This window comes from Sinohyriopsis cumingii, unplaced genomic scaffold (genome assembly GCF_028554795.1).
Source record: "Sinohyriopsis cumingii isolate HCF-2022 unplaced genomic scaffold, ASM2855479v2 utg001527l, whole genome shotgun sequence".
Classification (NCBI taxonomy): domain Eukaryota; kingdom Metazoa; phylum Mollusca; class Bivalvia; order Unionida; family Unionidae; genus Sinohyriopsis; species Sinohyriopsis cumingii.
Window position 1 is genome coordinate 1,961,203 of NW_028316012.1, and position 15,340 is coordinate 1,976,542.

The window sequence follows — 15,340 nt, forward strand, 5'->3', positions numbered from 1 at the left end:
GAACATATGCAAACCGAGGTACCTTTTATAATGAGGTGCAGACGTTGAAAAAGTTTGACTAAGGGAAGACAAATACAAACATTCAATATTACTTAAAACAATTAAACAGCGAACAAACGCATGGGTAGGTATATGAGAGGGTGACCTGAATAACAAAACATTGGAATATTCTGAATCTGTACAACCTCAACTATGACAATTCTACAAATACCTATACATTGAAATTAGACATACTGACCAAGAAATTGAACATATAGTAAATTATTGTAACTGAATTGAAGAACAAGAACACAAACTAGAGGAACAACAAATCGTTGCAGAAAATCAAAGCTAATTAATAATGTCGATCAGTTAGAAGGATGAATAGTATCAATGCAATCGATATATGGATGAAATTAGTTGAAAGAGGAGTCCACAAATTAGAACAAAAGTGTATTAGATGGACTTACTCATTTGAAACTGTCATCGATACAACGATGTTCTCATAAGTGTTTAGTTTTAGTGCAGATAAACTCAGTTCGAATAGACAAAATGAAAGAGATATTTAAAACTGGAATCGGGAACGGATATATATATATATATATATATATATATATATATATATATATATATATATATATATATATATATATATATATATTGAACTGGGTCTTAGAACTGACGAATGGAAGTGGAAATGCATAATATCTTTAAGGAGTTGGATAAGAATCCAAACTAACAACTAGATGTGCGGTGCTGTTTGAATTCAATTTCCTAACAAGCCTGAAGTATTTACACGATATTAAGTTATATGTTGAGCAATAAGGAAAACATTACATCAGGAATGAATTTTGAAATTGTGCTGTATTTGTGTGGAAAATAAAGACAAACAACGGTTTGATATTTAATTTCCGTCCAACATTATATCATAAATTGTAATAATATTTAAAGATAAAACTATACTTAAGTTAAATGTATTCAAATATAAGTTACGAATGTTTGTATAAGTGTAATCAATGCTCGATCACAGTAAATAAAACAGTCATGCATACAATATGTAGAAACATACATAGCAAAGCTGATTATATAACTATTACATATATTTTTAACATGTGATTCGAAATTAACATTATCACATTTACATATCATTTCAGTACACACAAATAATCCGCTCGTATCTGACTGAATAATCAAGAACATGTTATCCAGGAAAGGTCATATGTTAATCACTGAGGAAGGATTAATACAAAACAAAATATATCGCGCAGTTGACCAATAAATAACTGGAACATGAATTATAACATCATATCATATGCATTGAAGTGTATTGAAATAATTAAATTAATAAAACAATGCACATGATGCCAGAGAATCATGTGTATGTACGTGTACGACTGCGCGCGATTTTCTATATTTGCATGTGTGAAAGAGAGCGTGAGAATATGTTCCAGGCTTCAAAATGTTTAGAATCATCCACTTCTATATGTTGCTCCAAATGAGCAGGCAAGAGTGCTTTCATTGCTACATTATCAATAAAGCAGTTTTAGTAAATATTTTATGGAATTATACAACTTAAAATAGTTTTACAAAACAGTTATCTGCGTGATATATTTTCTGAATCCCTTGTCTGGGTTTAGACAGAAAGCTGGCATCTGCCATCATAGAAAGACAAAACTCTTTCATCAATTTGTTAAATGCTCTCAAAGAAAACGTCTTCTTATCAACAATGGCTTCTGAAAAAATTGAGTACTAAGTATTAACGTTTTTTTTAGAGGGCACAAACGTAGACAAGTACACCACTGATAGAAGATGCTGTGTAAATACCGTACCGTCAAGATTATATGCGTACCATGACCCATGTAAATACCGTGCCGCCATGTTGAAATGTGTACCATGACCCATGTGAATCCTGTACGGCCAAGATTATTTGAGTACCATGACCCATGTAAATCCCGTGTCGCCAAGATTATATGCGTACCATGACCGAGGTTCTATACGGATAGATAGCATGCTTTAATTTACCGGGGAAAATTAATTCTTTATTGAAAGAGACAGAAATAGCTGTGATGTGATGTGATTTGGATTTTTAACGTAGCTTTAATAATTTTTCAGTCATATTACTACGATGTCTGCAATCTGGCCGTTTATAATGATGTCTAGCACTGAGGCGTCATGCCCCAGACATGTAGCATGAAGTCCCACCCAGTCACATTATCCTGACACCAGGCCGACCAGTTCTAGCACTAACCTCTTATGCTGATCGCTAAGCGAGGCAGCTGTTAGTACCATTTTTGTAAGACAGAAATAGAGACACTACCACAAATACCCCAAAACTGGAATCATGAAAACAAAATTTAAAAAAAGATAAGTGCCACTAATGTACATGTAACAAAAATACTACAATGAATAAAATTTAATGTTAATCAACAAGTAAACAAATATACTTTTAAATCAATTTACACAAGACATAAAATACAATACAATGCCGAAAATGAGCGAGGTTGCAACTATTGATTTTGATCGTACATAGGCAACCTTTTCAAAGCCCGAAAGAGTGGGTGATATTGAGCTTTGTATATCGAATTTAGTTTAGTATGCCTAGTTTAACAATTCTAATTGTGAACAATAGAACCATTGAAAAATGTCAAACTTTACTACTGAGATGATTTTAAATCACTTTATTTAATCTGTTTTGGACATTGGCTTCAATTCGAAAAATACGTAACTACGTAGTGTACATAAACCCATGTTAAAATGATAGTTGTAGCAATAGAGTCAACAGTACAAAATAAGCAAACAAAAAGGTATCTTGTTTATTATTGTTTGCTATTATTTTGTGTTTTGATTCACTTCGTTTGGGTTTCTAATACACATATTGTTTTCAAAGTTATGACATTGACATGAGTACCATAAATAAAAGAGAGACGTCCTTAGAATCTTTTATTCTGTTTAATTTCATTATATCCGTCAACTATGTTTATGACCGATTCAAATCATCGAATGGCGAAACTTTGCTAAATAAAGATTTTGTCTCCATGATTTTGACATTAGACAAAACGTGAAAATATTGGCTAAAATATAATATATTTTAATGATTTATGTGTCATCGACTATGTCCAGATCTAGCCATTTCTTGATATTACAGTCCTCTCCAAGTAACGGCCATTACCTGCATATAATTATAATTCTTCTGTGTGTTCTTCAGTTTCATGGCTCATTCAGCTACTGTTATTTTTATCCTCCTTGACACGCAATTTTTTGTTTCTCACTGGTGTCCAATATTTTCTTCAGACATATGATATGCCGATGAAGATGGTTAAGTGGAATCATCAGCAATATAATTTATTTATACATAAAAGGTTGCTCTTGATTATTAGGTGAGAATACACAACATGATCCTAGGTTAAATAACAGAAACAAACTGAATATAAACAACAATCCAGGTAAGATATGGAGATACGTTTAAAAAGACAAGAATTAGACGGCAAAACCTATGATATAGGTAGGACTTACATAAAACTTGATCTGGTAGAACGAAAACAAACCGGAAGAAAATGATAAAGCATCGCATTGAAAGGCCTTAAATAAGGAAGACAAAATATACAACTAAAACAGCCCATTAAAAACAGCAACAACAATAACAATAGTAGCTGTCATATACAAATATTCTAGATTGAAAAGTGTTTGCCCTTAGTGGAAACGAAATTGCAAACAAAACGATGAATGTAACATGATCCATATTTTAGAGCTGCTGGGTTGTATAATGTAATACAGAAAATGGTTATAATCCATATTAGTAGAATAAACAATATCACTATACAATGTTGTGCAAAATAAGTACATATTAGTTACAAACAGTACGGATATTAAAGCAATTAGCACGAACGAGCTAATTAACGAGTAAATAAGAGGAGCATATATTATCATACTTTATCACTAAGATATAGTTACATGTTGAAGACTTCCATCTTCCGAGCATGATTAATTTACTTCTCAGGACGAAAGAGGCTCGGGTGATCATCTCGATTCTGCGCACGTGAACACTTTTCAATGGACCTTTATAGTCGGATATTTCAATGAAAAACAAACATATGAAGAAAATATCGGCGCAGTCCCCAAAAATATAAATTGCACGAACTTTATGGATGTAACGAAATTAAAAGATAGCAGCGAAATGGATATATGATTTGGAAATAAATTGTATGGGTGACAGTGAATGTATCAGTTCTAACGTTGCTGTTAGGTACCAACGAAGAAACGATTGTTTAAAAAACAAACTGCCACAATTATTACAGCCACATGTATGACAATATATAATGCTGGCACGGTGCTTATCTTCACATAATTATAACTGTGACTAGTTCTCCGACCAAGTACACGCAAAGACAACAACAAAAACGATAAGACAAACAAAAAGGCTAATTTATGCTTGAAAGGGAATATGGCAGCATATGGTCCTATCTTTTGTACTTGTTTTTCAAAGCTGTGAAAAATAAAATCCAAGGCTGCTGCAGTCATTTAGGATAGATGGAATTGACAAATACTAATTTTCTTATTATGTTTTCAAATGACCAACTTTATCCACGACCAAAACATTAGATTATGTTAGCAGCAATTGCTAAACCATTCCCTGTCAGAATTTTTCTTTTACTACGTAGTTCTTTAGCATGTTGAATACATATCACACAAGACTTAGTAAGTTGGTACTGTCTCATTTTACCATATTATGTTAAGTCATTGATGTTCTTTATGAAGGAAGTATGTCCAGCCTCTTTACACATCAGCAATAATCATCAAGTCTTACGTTACTGAAATCAGCTACGTTCTGTAATCGTGTGGTACGTTCCTATTGTTTGCCCCCCCCCCCCACACCTCACAAATAAAGAATATATATTCAGCCATGTTTTGCTGGAATGTTAAATGATCACAGATTATGTTACTTTGTTTCTGGGCTATGCTGTTATTGTTTGCATAAAATGATTGCTCACCAGAAATTAATGCACAATTCAGACAAGCAGCAAGGAGGGCGAACAAGCTCTAATTGGTTCACCTGTATTTCGCCAAATTAAGCCTTACTACGAGATCACAAAAATCGTTTCAAAAAAATGCAATATCCAGCGTAAGTCAACTCCGTCGATGACAAATTGGCTTACCTGTTATCGCCGATATGTTTTTTTTTGTTGCATCGAAGGAAAAATACGCGATTATTCGGTGACATTTTGGAGGCGCGCCCTCCCTGCTGCTTTGAATTAAAAAATGATGTTATCAATAATGGCCATCATTGGAGAACCATATGCCACTAGATTAGCTCGAGAGCGACTAGAAGCAATGCAAAATTTTCTTCCTGTGAGAGATTCTGTAAGACAAAAATTACAAGCGCTTCAACATGCACAAGTTGAATATGTTACAGGCATAGAACAATTATTTAAACCCGTTACAACAGCCACTGAAAAAGCTGCTGCGGTCACTGAAAGAGCTTTATTGGGAGACATCAAGGACGAAGAAAGAAAAAGAGGAATTCTTCCAATATTAAAACAGACCGCTGAGCAGACTGAAAAATAGCGAGAACTATAACAACAAAAAGGATTTTACGAGATCTTCCAACTGATATAGCTGCAGCTCAACCTCCACCCGTCGGCGAAGAAATACTTGAAGGTATTAGACAAATTCGTACTGAAATTGCCGACGTGAAAAAAAGAACTTGCGTTTAAACCAATAAAGAAAATATTGGACTGATTGCAAAATTTAGTGAGGATTTTCTCGAAGATATTAGAAATACTAAAAAAGAAAAATTGCCTGAAAAATATTAATTAGTATATTTAATAAATCTAGTATCTTAAAACCCGGTTCTGAAAAAGTAACTGATGATAATCTTATTAAATGGATATATCGCATATATAAAAATAAAAAACAAGCCAGAAATAATGATTTAGAATACAGATGTCTTGATGAAGAATTAAAGAGACTTTATAAAGAAACACTGAAACAACTAGAACAACAACAACTCTCCCAGCAGGAACCTTCATATCAACTTCCTCCACCTCTGCAACAGATAGAACAACAAGTCTTCTTCACCGCAGCAAAAGTTGATGTCCCAACTTAAAAGGTCTGAGGAGCTACTTAAAAAAGCAAAAGGAGAAAGATCGCCCTTAAGACTATTTAAGAAAAGCACGGAGACTACAGAAGAAGGAGCTACTGGCAGTTGTTTGGGAAGTGGTCTTATCCCTTGTCATAACAATATCGTCAATGACGTGCAACGGTTAGAATTTCTCATGGGAGGAAAGCAAGCTGGAAATAATTCACCGGAAATAATTAATGAAGCAGCTGACATCTGTCAGCGATTATTTCAAGGTGGTATCATGGATGCTAGTATATACCGAGAACTTATTGATGAGCTCGTTGATGACTACCACAGTGACTAGTTGTTAGATAAATGAATAACTTATAAAATGATGGTGCACAATTCTCATCGTAGACCAGTCATGGTCAGGGTTGTAAATTCACGATTGCCTGTATACAGAATGTTTTATGGAAATGGACTCGGTGATGTTGTTCGGGGTTTATTTGCGAGGATGGCTCCTAAAGCAATACCGATCGCAAAACAATTATTAATGAAAGCTATTGATGTTGTTCGTGATAAAGCTACTGGTGCTGTTGGTAGCGCTGCCAGTAAAACATTCTTGGCAATCAAGGACAGACTAGCACGATTAATACGCAGACCACCACCACCGGTTAAATTACGGAGCACCGAAGTGATGCCCACCGATGTTAGCAAGGTAATAGATCAAGCTGCAAATCAAAAACTATCGGCGCTGATAAATCAAGGAATAAATACAAGTCTGGCGGCGGGAAGCGGTCTTCGTTTTAGACGATAACAAATTATAGTAAATTGTTTAAACATCAATCTGACACAGCGTTTGACATAGACGAACCGGTTCTTAAAAATGAACCAGTGCGTGATTTTCGGTACTATTCCTATGACGCACGAGAACCATATCAACGAGGACGAATTGAATTACAGGTTCAAGATACAAGTATATATTTCTTACCCGCTCAAGCGTTTATTGAAGTAACAGGTGAAATTATAAAAACAGATGGTAAAGAATACGGGGATGCGGTTAAAATCGGTTTTGTCAATAACGGAAGTATGGCCTTGTTTGAAAGCGTTGCGTATCTCATTGAAAGAAAAGAAAATGAGTCAATCGAGAACAATGTTGACATAGCTACAACAATAATAGGTCTAGCAAAATACTCTGATGATTATACAAGATCAGCTGGTCCATCAATGATGTTTGCCAAAGATACTTCTAATTTTCCTAACAGTGATCAATATATTATTAGACGACCAAAAAACCGTGCTGCTTCTAATCCTGCTGATATTGACGTGGAAGACATGATTATTAATGCTAATCCGGAATTTAATTTAGGTTTTGCTACACGAAGGCAAATGTTGAGCGCTGGTCGTAGAAATTTTTCATGTGTGATTCCACTATCGCATATATTTGGATTTTGCAGAGATGTCCGAAAGGTAATTTTCGGAGCGAAACATGCGATTGTGTTTTTTAGTAAATCTGATGACAATGATGCTTTATGGCGGCCCATAGGCGACGCTGGTAAGGTATTATCTAAACTTTCGTTGTGGGTGCCGGTAATTACTCCGGCAATCAGTGAAGAACAGCGTCTACTTTTCTTTATGGATTCATATGATATTTGACAAACTCAGCGTTAGTAAGGTTTCTTTAAAAATAAACGGGCATCAAGAACCATCTGAAAATATACAATTAAATTTTGATGATTATCAAGTTGCACGTGTATATCAACGTTTGACGAAATATCTAGCGCGTGATATAAATATCGATACTGGTTTGCAAATATCACAATTGGTTTTTATGGCACATTATCCAATCATTACTTTTCACTAGAGCATCTTGATTTAACTAATGTGAATAGAAGTTTTATAGCTGAGTTCAGAGCAATTGCTGTTATACTCAGCGATAAGGCAATATTACTTGAGGGTGTTGGTGGCCGAATGAGAGTCATTGACGCACCAGTTGAAAACATGTAGACAATTAGATCAATCGCGTTTATTATAAAAATGTCATACAGTCACGTTAATGTCACTCTGACTTCTGGTCAGGCGAAAAATTACAATTAAAAAACGCGGTTGCATGTGGTGCAACGATAACACTAAAACAACATCAAATTGATAATGGTGGTCCAAACAAGTTATCGCTGACTAAAACTCAACTAAGTGAAGCAGGCAAAGACTGGTGTTCAACTTGATTTCGCTCCAAAAGCCATCAAAGACATGATTAAATCAGGTGGAATATTTCCACTCCTCGCAACTTTACCAGCAATAACAGCGGTCGCCGCTCCCGCAGTCGCAAAAGCAGCCGCGTAAGGAGCTGTCGAAACAGCTGCTAGAATGGCATTAAAGAAAGCAACTGGTAGATCCCGCGGATCTGGATACAAAAAAAAAGGACAGGGTCTAAGACTTTCAGGAACTCCGCCCTCATGGTATCCCAAACACCGTTAAAAAAAACACATTTTTTTTTACACCGATGTCAAATTTTGATTTACCAGATGTTGCTAAACAATTAAATATAAAACAAATTTCAGAGGCGTCTTTATGCGAGATCAGTTGCCGAGACAACCGAATAATCCAGAAACTGGAATTATTAATCTTGATAACAGCGATGGTCCAGGAACTCACTGGGTTGCTTACGCGATACATCCACGTGGAATTGTCTATTTCTATTCGTATGGGTTAGCACCGCCAGTTGAATTTCTAAAATACGTACAAGATACTCCATCTACATTTTGGTACTCAATGCTACCACCACAAGGACTAACCGATCCGCCAATATGTGGCAGTGAAGTAATTAATGTTCTTGACGTGATATCAAAATCAACCAAACCGCCTCACAAAGTCGTGCACGAGTATACCGCGGGTCGATTTAAACAATCCCTTAAGAATAATGGTTGATATTTATGGAAGATCTCTCATCGAAACAAAGACAAAAAAATCGCGGCGTTAAGAGATGATACGCAGAAAGCTGCAGGAGAACGCGTAAAAAAGACCGGCGACAAGGTTACAGGTGAACTCAACATGAACGGAAACAAAATAGTGGTTTTAAGAGATCCAACATCCCTGGAAGATGCCGCGACAACAAATTATTTTGATGCCCTATTTACAACCGTCGAAACCATATTCGCTACTCGCTTAAAAAATATCGGCGATACAATGACAGGAGAGCTCAACATAAACGGAAACAAAATAGTGGTTTCAGTGGATCCAACATCCGACAAAGATGCCGCGACGAAAAAGTATGTTGACGTTAACCACAGCGCCGTTGACGGTAAATTATCCACGTTGCGGGCCGAGTATGACGTTCACGTAAACGCGTTTGCGAATCTTCGCAGAAACTTTAGAAAAATTAATGAAACCGTAGAGGAATTCTTTGGTACTCCGCCCACCGCTGATATGAAACTTTCTGATATCAAAACTAACACTGACACGATCAAACAAACACTGCAAGATATCGTAAGTGGGATTCCTGAAATCGTTAACAAAACCAGTCTGATTAAAATCTCCGCTATAGTTACTCCAGGGTTTATTATGAATAACATATACACGATATCATCTGGATTCGCAACATGGTCTAAACAAAATAATGCTATCAAATATACCGCAACAGTCACTGGAGTGTAGAGACTGTCTGTGTTCAGTGCTGCGCGATTTGAGATATTTACAACGTATCCCTGGCGACATTCCACCGACAAATTTTCCGGGGTTGTGACTATCATATTAAATAGCGGGACCGAAGAAACATTTATACTGGAGGCAGCTGATAAGAAATAAACCCCAACATCTTACTGGTGGTGTTTGGAATTTGTTGCTGAAACACCTCAATTGGTTCCTGCGTAAAATAATAAATGGTGTTGACAAAGTCAACGACGAAGTTAATGACAGCATCAACAACAACATTAGATGCGCAACATTATATATACGATCAAGTACGCGAATGGCAGTCATAGTTAAAAAATACCATCAACAAGTATACGATGAAAGTAAAAATATACAAGCGGCGTGTAATCGTGTTGGATGCCATAGTATACTCAGTATCCGCGTTAGTTGCATCCACTGGAGTAGTATTATCAGCGCTAACACCAGTAACAACTGCAATCGCGGTAACAAATTGCAGGAGTTTTTTAATATAATCGCGAAAAAAATATCTTCATGCACTAGCACAAAATTGCACGATTATATCATACAACTAAACTCAGCAGCAATCGCATACTCAAAATTATCGTCGCTGATATCATCAAGCATAAACGAAGAAACAATATCAGATTCCGAATTAGCGCTAATGGTTAAGATATACGAATAGTGCACCCGCCAATAAAAAACAACAAATATAAATAATGAGAGAATTACGAGCTCTGCTTGACATAGTCGAAAATACAGCCCCGAAAAAAACTTCGATGATAACAGTAAGCTCGACTAAACCAAAATTTAGTATTAATTTTCCAACTGCGATTCGCGTGAATGAGATCGCGTTAGCACAATTACGAGTATATCACAGTTGGCCCAATATCAGATCAAAATCATTTGGTGGATTACCAGCGAATAATTCGTTTGTGTTCGCAAAAAAAAAAATAAACAAGATGGCACACCCGACTGGAACGTCAATGGGATACCAACCGGGTCTTATCAAATCGAAGAAATCAATGAGGAATTACAACGTCGAATAAATAATATCACAGGAAAAGAATCCAAGATAACAATAACTGCTCATGAACCAACGCTGTCTTCTGCAATTGAGATAAACTCTCCTGACTACGCCGTGGACATATATCAGAGTTCGATCAGAACAGTGTTAGGATGGCCTGAAGTTGCTCCACTAGCACAACCAATACCACCTGAACCGAAAAAGTCTGACTAGGTCACTGATAAAAGATCACATCACGGTACTCCCATTATAGGATTTTATCCCCATTATTTGCAATTTATATTAAATAAACTACTTTCTACGGCAGAGCGGGTTGGGGTTCTTTGAACGAGGAAAGATATTGGCAACAATTGGACCCAAATACTGTTTTTAAATATTTCAATTCTTTTGATGAAGGATATAAGGAAATGTTAACAAAATTGCGAGAGAGCTTTCAAGGACATATTTTTGATTTATCGTCAAAAACCTTAGTTATCAGATACATAGAAATATTAAATCAAATTGCAAATGACGTGGAACTATTTAATCTACGACTTATTCAGAATGTATTAGATGCTAGTGACAGTGCCAGATTAGAATTTGCAAATATGTATAAAATACGCGTAGAAGATATTCCAACATTTAAATTCCCCGTGTATATTCCCCCAAACGAACTCAAAAATCAGTCAACGATATCATCGGTGAATTCTTCGATGATATACTCGAACAGTACAGAAAAACGCTACCGGAGCCAACTATTCTCCGACACAACAATAGTCCACAAGGAGGAGGCCGACATGTATCCCCGGAAATCGTAAATATAACCCCGGTGGTCGTGCTCAATCTTGTGTATGATGTAACCGATGGCAACTACAGTACAGACACGACATTATCAAATCAAGCCCACCAAGGATGTGTTCTTTATTCATTCACGCCCAAAGAACCACCTGGACATCTGATTGTGCAAGAGCCGATCAATCCGTTTTATCGGCGGTGTCATAATCCGCTGTTATCGAGAATAAATTTCAAAATTTTCTTTATTTACGAGGTAAAACACTGAGTATAAATCTGTTAGAAAAGTCCTAAAGATTTTCATCTTAGGATTATTCAATTCGGAAAGGTTATTAACTAGTCAAAATCATGCGAAAGTAAAAAGCAAAAAAAAATCTGCAAGAAATTTATTTTTTACTGACATACCCTGATTTCTAATTAAACAAGCGAGTAATTATATAAAGTACCAGCACGTGAAGGTTTTCATACACGACAAGCAAGTACTTGAAAACTACATCAAAAAAATATTTACACAGTTTCTAGTCGGCCCAGTTTATTTGATTATTGATGTGTACGGTAACGAGGATTTTTTATTGACACAATCGCAGTTGGATAAACTACAGCAAGTACATGGTTGTATGGTGTCGTGTAATAAAGATCAGATTCTAAATTACGCGCATTCCTGCATTAAATATGATCGGCTCAACGCAATATTATCTGTATCAGATTGATGCAGGTAAAAAATATATTTTTTTTAATTTCGATTTCATTTCTCAGTCGCATAACTTTCGATCGTTTCACAATCTGACATAACATTTTTTAGTTGCCTTACGCGAGTACGAATTATTCTTTTTGATTCGTATTCCTGAGACAATGCTGATCTAATTTTTCCAAATTGCACGTGACAACGAAACAAAATTCATGTATTTGTGCGTCTTCTACTGCAGCCAGTGAGTTATATAACTCCGTCTGGATTTTCTTTATAGATCTGTACTAAGCAGGCAAAATATACCGCCCTTCGCATTTAGCCTCATGTAGTGTTTCAAAATCAGTAATAACTTTTTTCAGGATTTATTTCATCAGATATATTAATTCTGTTATCTTCTAATTTTTTGATAGCAACAATCACATCTTTGATATTTTCGCAATTCACTATATGATAATTATATAGTTAAAAAATATTTATTCATAATTGACTTTTACAAAATCGTTGCGGAGTTATCTCCGTTATCTGCATCTACATAACAAAATAAAATCCAGAAAATTAAACTTGTATGAAAACGATGATTTGATTATATTTTCTGCAACACGTTGGACTGACATCGGGTGAATGCCGAAGTGCTTGCCACCCGCGCCCATTGACTGAATTATTTTCTCTTCACGTGTACTTATGTTGAAAGATATGGCAGCTCTCCTTGTAACCCTCTTAAATTTACCGGTACCCCCTCGTGCAGAATTCTCGCCCGGCGTGATAGCTTGTAGGTTAGATAATTTAATATTAAGTTTATGTCCATCAATGTGATCGATCACAAAACCGTCTTTGATCTTCTCAAAGAAACATTCAGATACAAAACTGTGATTGAAATAACATTTTTCCCCAGCGACAAATCTAAGATAACCAGCATTATTAACTACACCAACTGCTTTTTCAACCTGCAATTTCTAACTATTCCATCACGATTCGCTCCGTAATTCTTGATGATGGGGTGTGGGACAAATTCCTTGTTCATTTTATATTATAATGTTATTTGTCTAATTTATAATTTGTCTGAAAACTTAGTTATATAATCGCGCTCACATTTTAGCGCATCATTATTATTTTTTTGTCATAATATCGATTAAGTTCCCTGTATCGCTTACTGCCGCCACTTGCACATAACTGTGTTTCACCCCTGACTCCAATACCACATCGCAGACACGGTATTGGTCCTAAACTTTCTTTTCGAATGCTTTGTAAATGTTCCCCGCATAATTCTTTTCTGCAGCATTTGTTACAGGCAGTTACAGATCCCACTTTAAGCCACTTGCACTGATTGGTTTGAGGCATTACATATATATATATATATATATATATATATATATATATATATATATATATATATATATATATTTCTTATTTAAACGTTTGTCTTAAATATAATATGGAGGAGTTTGAGAGATTATCTGCAATCAAGCCTTGGAAAGCTTCTAGATTCGATCTTGACAGACTAACCCCTGACTCGCGGTGGCGAGCCCTGTCTGATCTGATTGACATTATCAGAGATGCAAAAAAAAAAATTCGTGATGATGGAGCATCTCACGTCTGGTCTACATTCAAAATTATACACGACACTGACGAAGTCAGCGTTGACTCTCTCATTGACGCTACAATGAGCGATGAACGAGCGAAAACAATTATCGACTACCTTGATAATCAGAAATATCATTTCAGAATAAAGTTTATTGCGCAAGCAGATTCCGGTACGTGGATTATCCGTGACAAACGCGACCCTGTCCTTGCTAATGGAAAAACCGCTCTGTTAAGTAAAGATTCCAAACCAGGAATGTTAACTGGGATTGATAAACCATATTATGCTCGATCGTATCATGTGACCGCGGTCATTTATGGAATGTGTCCGATAAAAACCCAACATTAATGATCTTGCCCCAATGAGATTCTCAAAGCTGAATTGTGTAGCCGACCGAGTAATGGAACATTTTAAAAAAGCGAAGTGCGGAAATGGTTTAAATGATTTGCGACGTGAAAAAATAAACAAATGGGCTGAATCGGTTAAGGATACAGAAGCGTCAATAAACGATGTCGCTGACTTATCAAGTAAATCAAAATTTCCAATGACAGTAAAAACATTAACCGGAGAGGTCTTATATGAATCAGCGAATAAAAGAAATGGAACACCAATTGAAATTATTGACCATAACGCTCACGCTTGGACCAACACAGTAACAATATTTCCACGAGATCGTGTTGTGAGATATTACTCGTCGGGTGGAATGTTTGATGCTATCAGCCAGATAAGCAAAAACGACCCCTTGTCAGTGTGGTTGTTTAAAAGTTCCGAAGATGGCGAGTATGATCAATTTGTAAGATCTAACGGCGAATTATATCTTAAAGAATCTTTCCACGAAGAAATGAGAAAACTCGCACAGAGATATTCAGAAAACACTGAGCAGTTATTAACTAATTGTTTTACAGTTCCGTCGGTTGCTGTTCACGCCGTGAGAGAGCGAAATTCATGGAGACCAACACGCGCTGAGTTCCTTGAAGATGTTCAGTTACGTTGTATCGAATATGGACATGGCGGTTTGTGGAATGCTGAATATAACCACAAGGATGTCATTTCTGTGGACATGGTCGCGTGTTATCCGGGAAGTTTTCTCGGGATGGGCGAGTGTGCTGGATATTTTAAAAGATTTGGTCATCCTTGTCATGAGATGGCAAGAGTATCAATTAATGGTCCATTACCCGATTTTGATCTGACAGGATTTGCTCGTGTAACGTCGTTTGAATTTGTTGAAAATCTTCATCCTTGCTGTTATGTTTGGTTTGGCAGACACTTCTCAGAGAAACATTGGGCGCCAATAGTGTTATTACGATATATACTTGACAGTAAAATATTGATATCGTTGGTTGTCAGTGAAGCGATTATATCATATCGGCCGCAGACTTGGCATTGGTTACCAACACCGGAGCGTATCAGTCTCGATGAAGTCATTGAAGAATATGCGCGAGAATGTCAAAACGTTTCTGCTGATGTCATTGTTAATGATGATCCTAATATTCTTAAGATTAAACTCAACAACAATTGAAAAACAGAATAAGATCATGGTAGAAGAATAATCGGTAAATTTACTCAAGGTGGTGCATATGATCATAAACG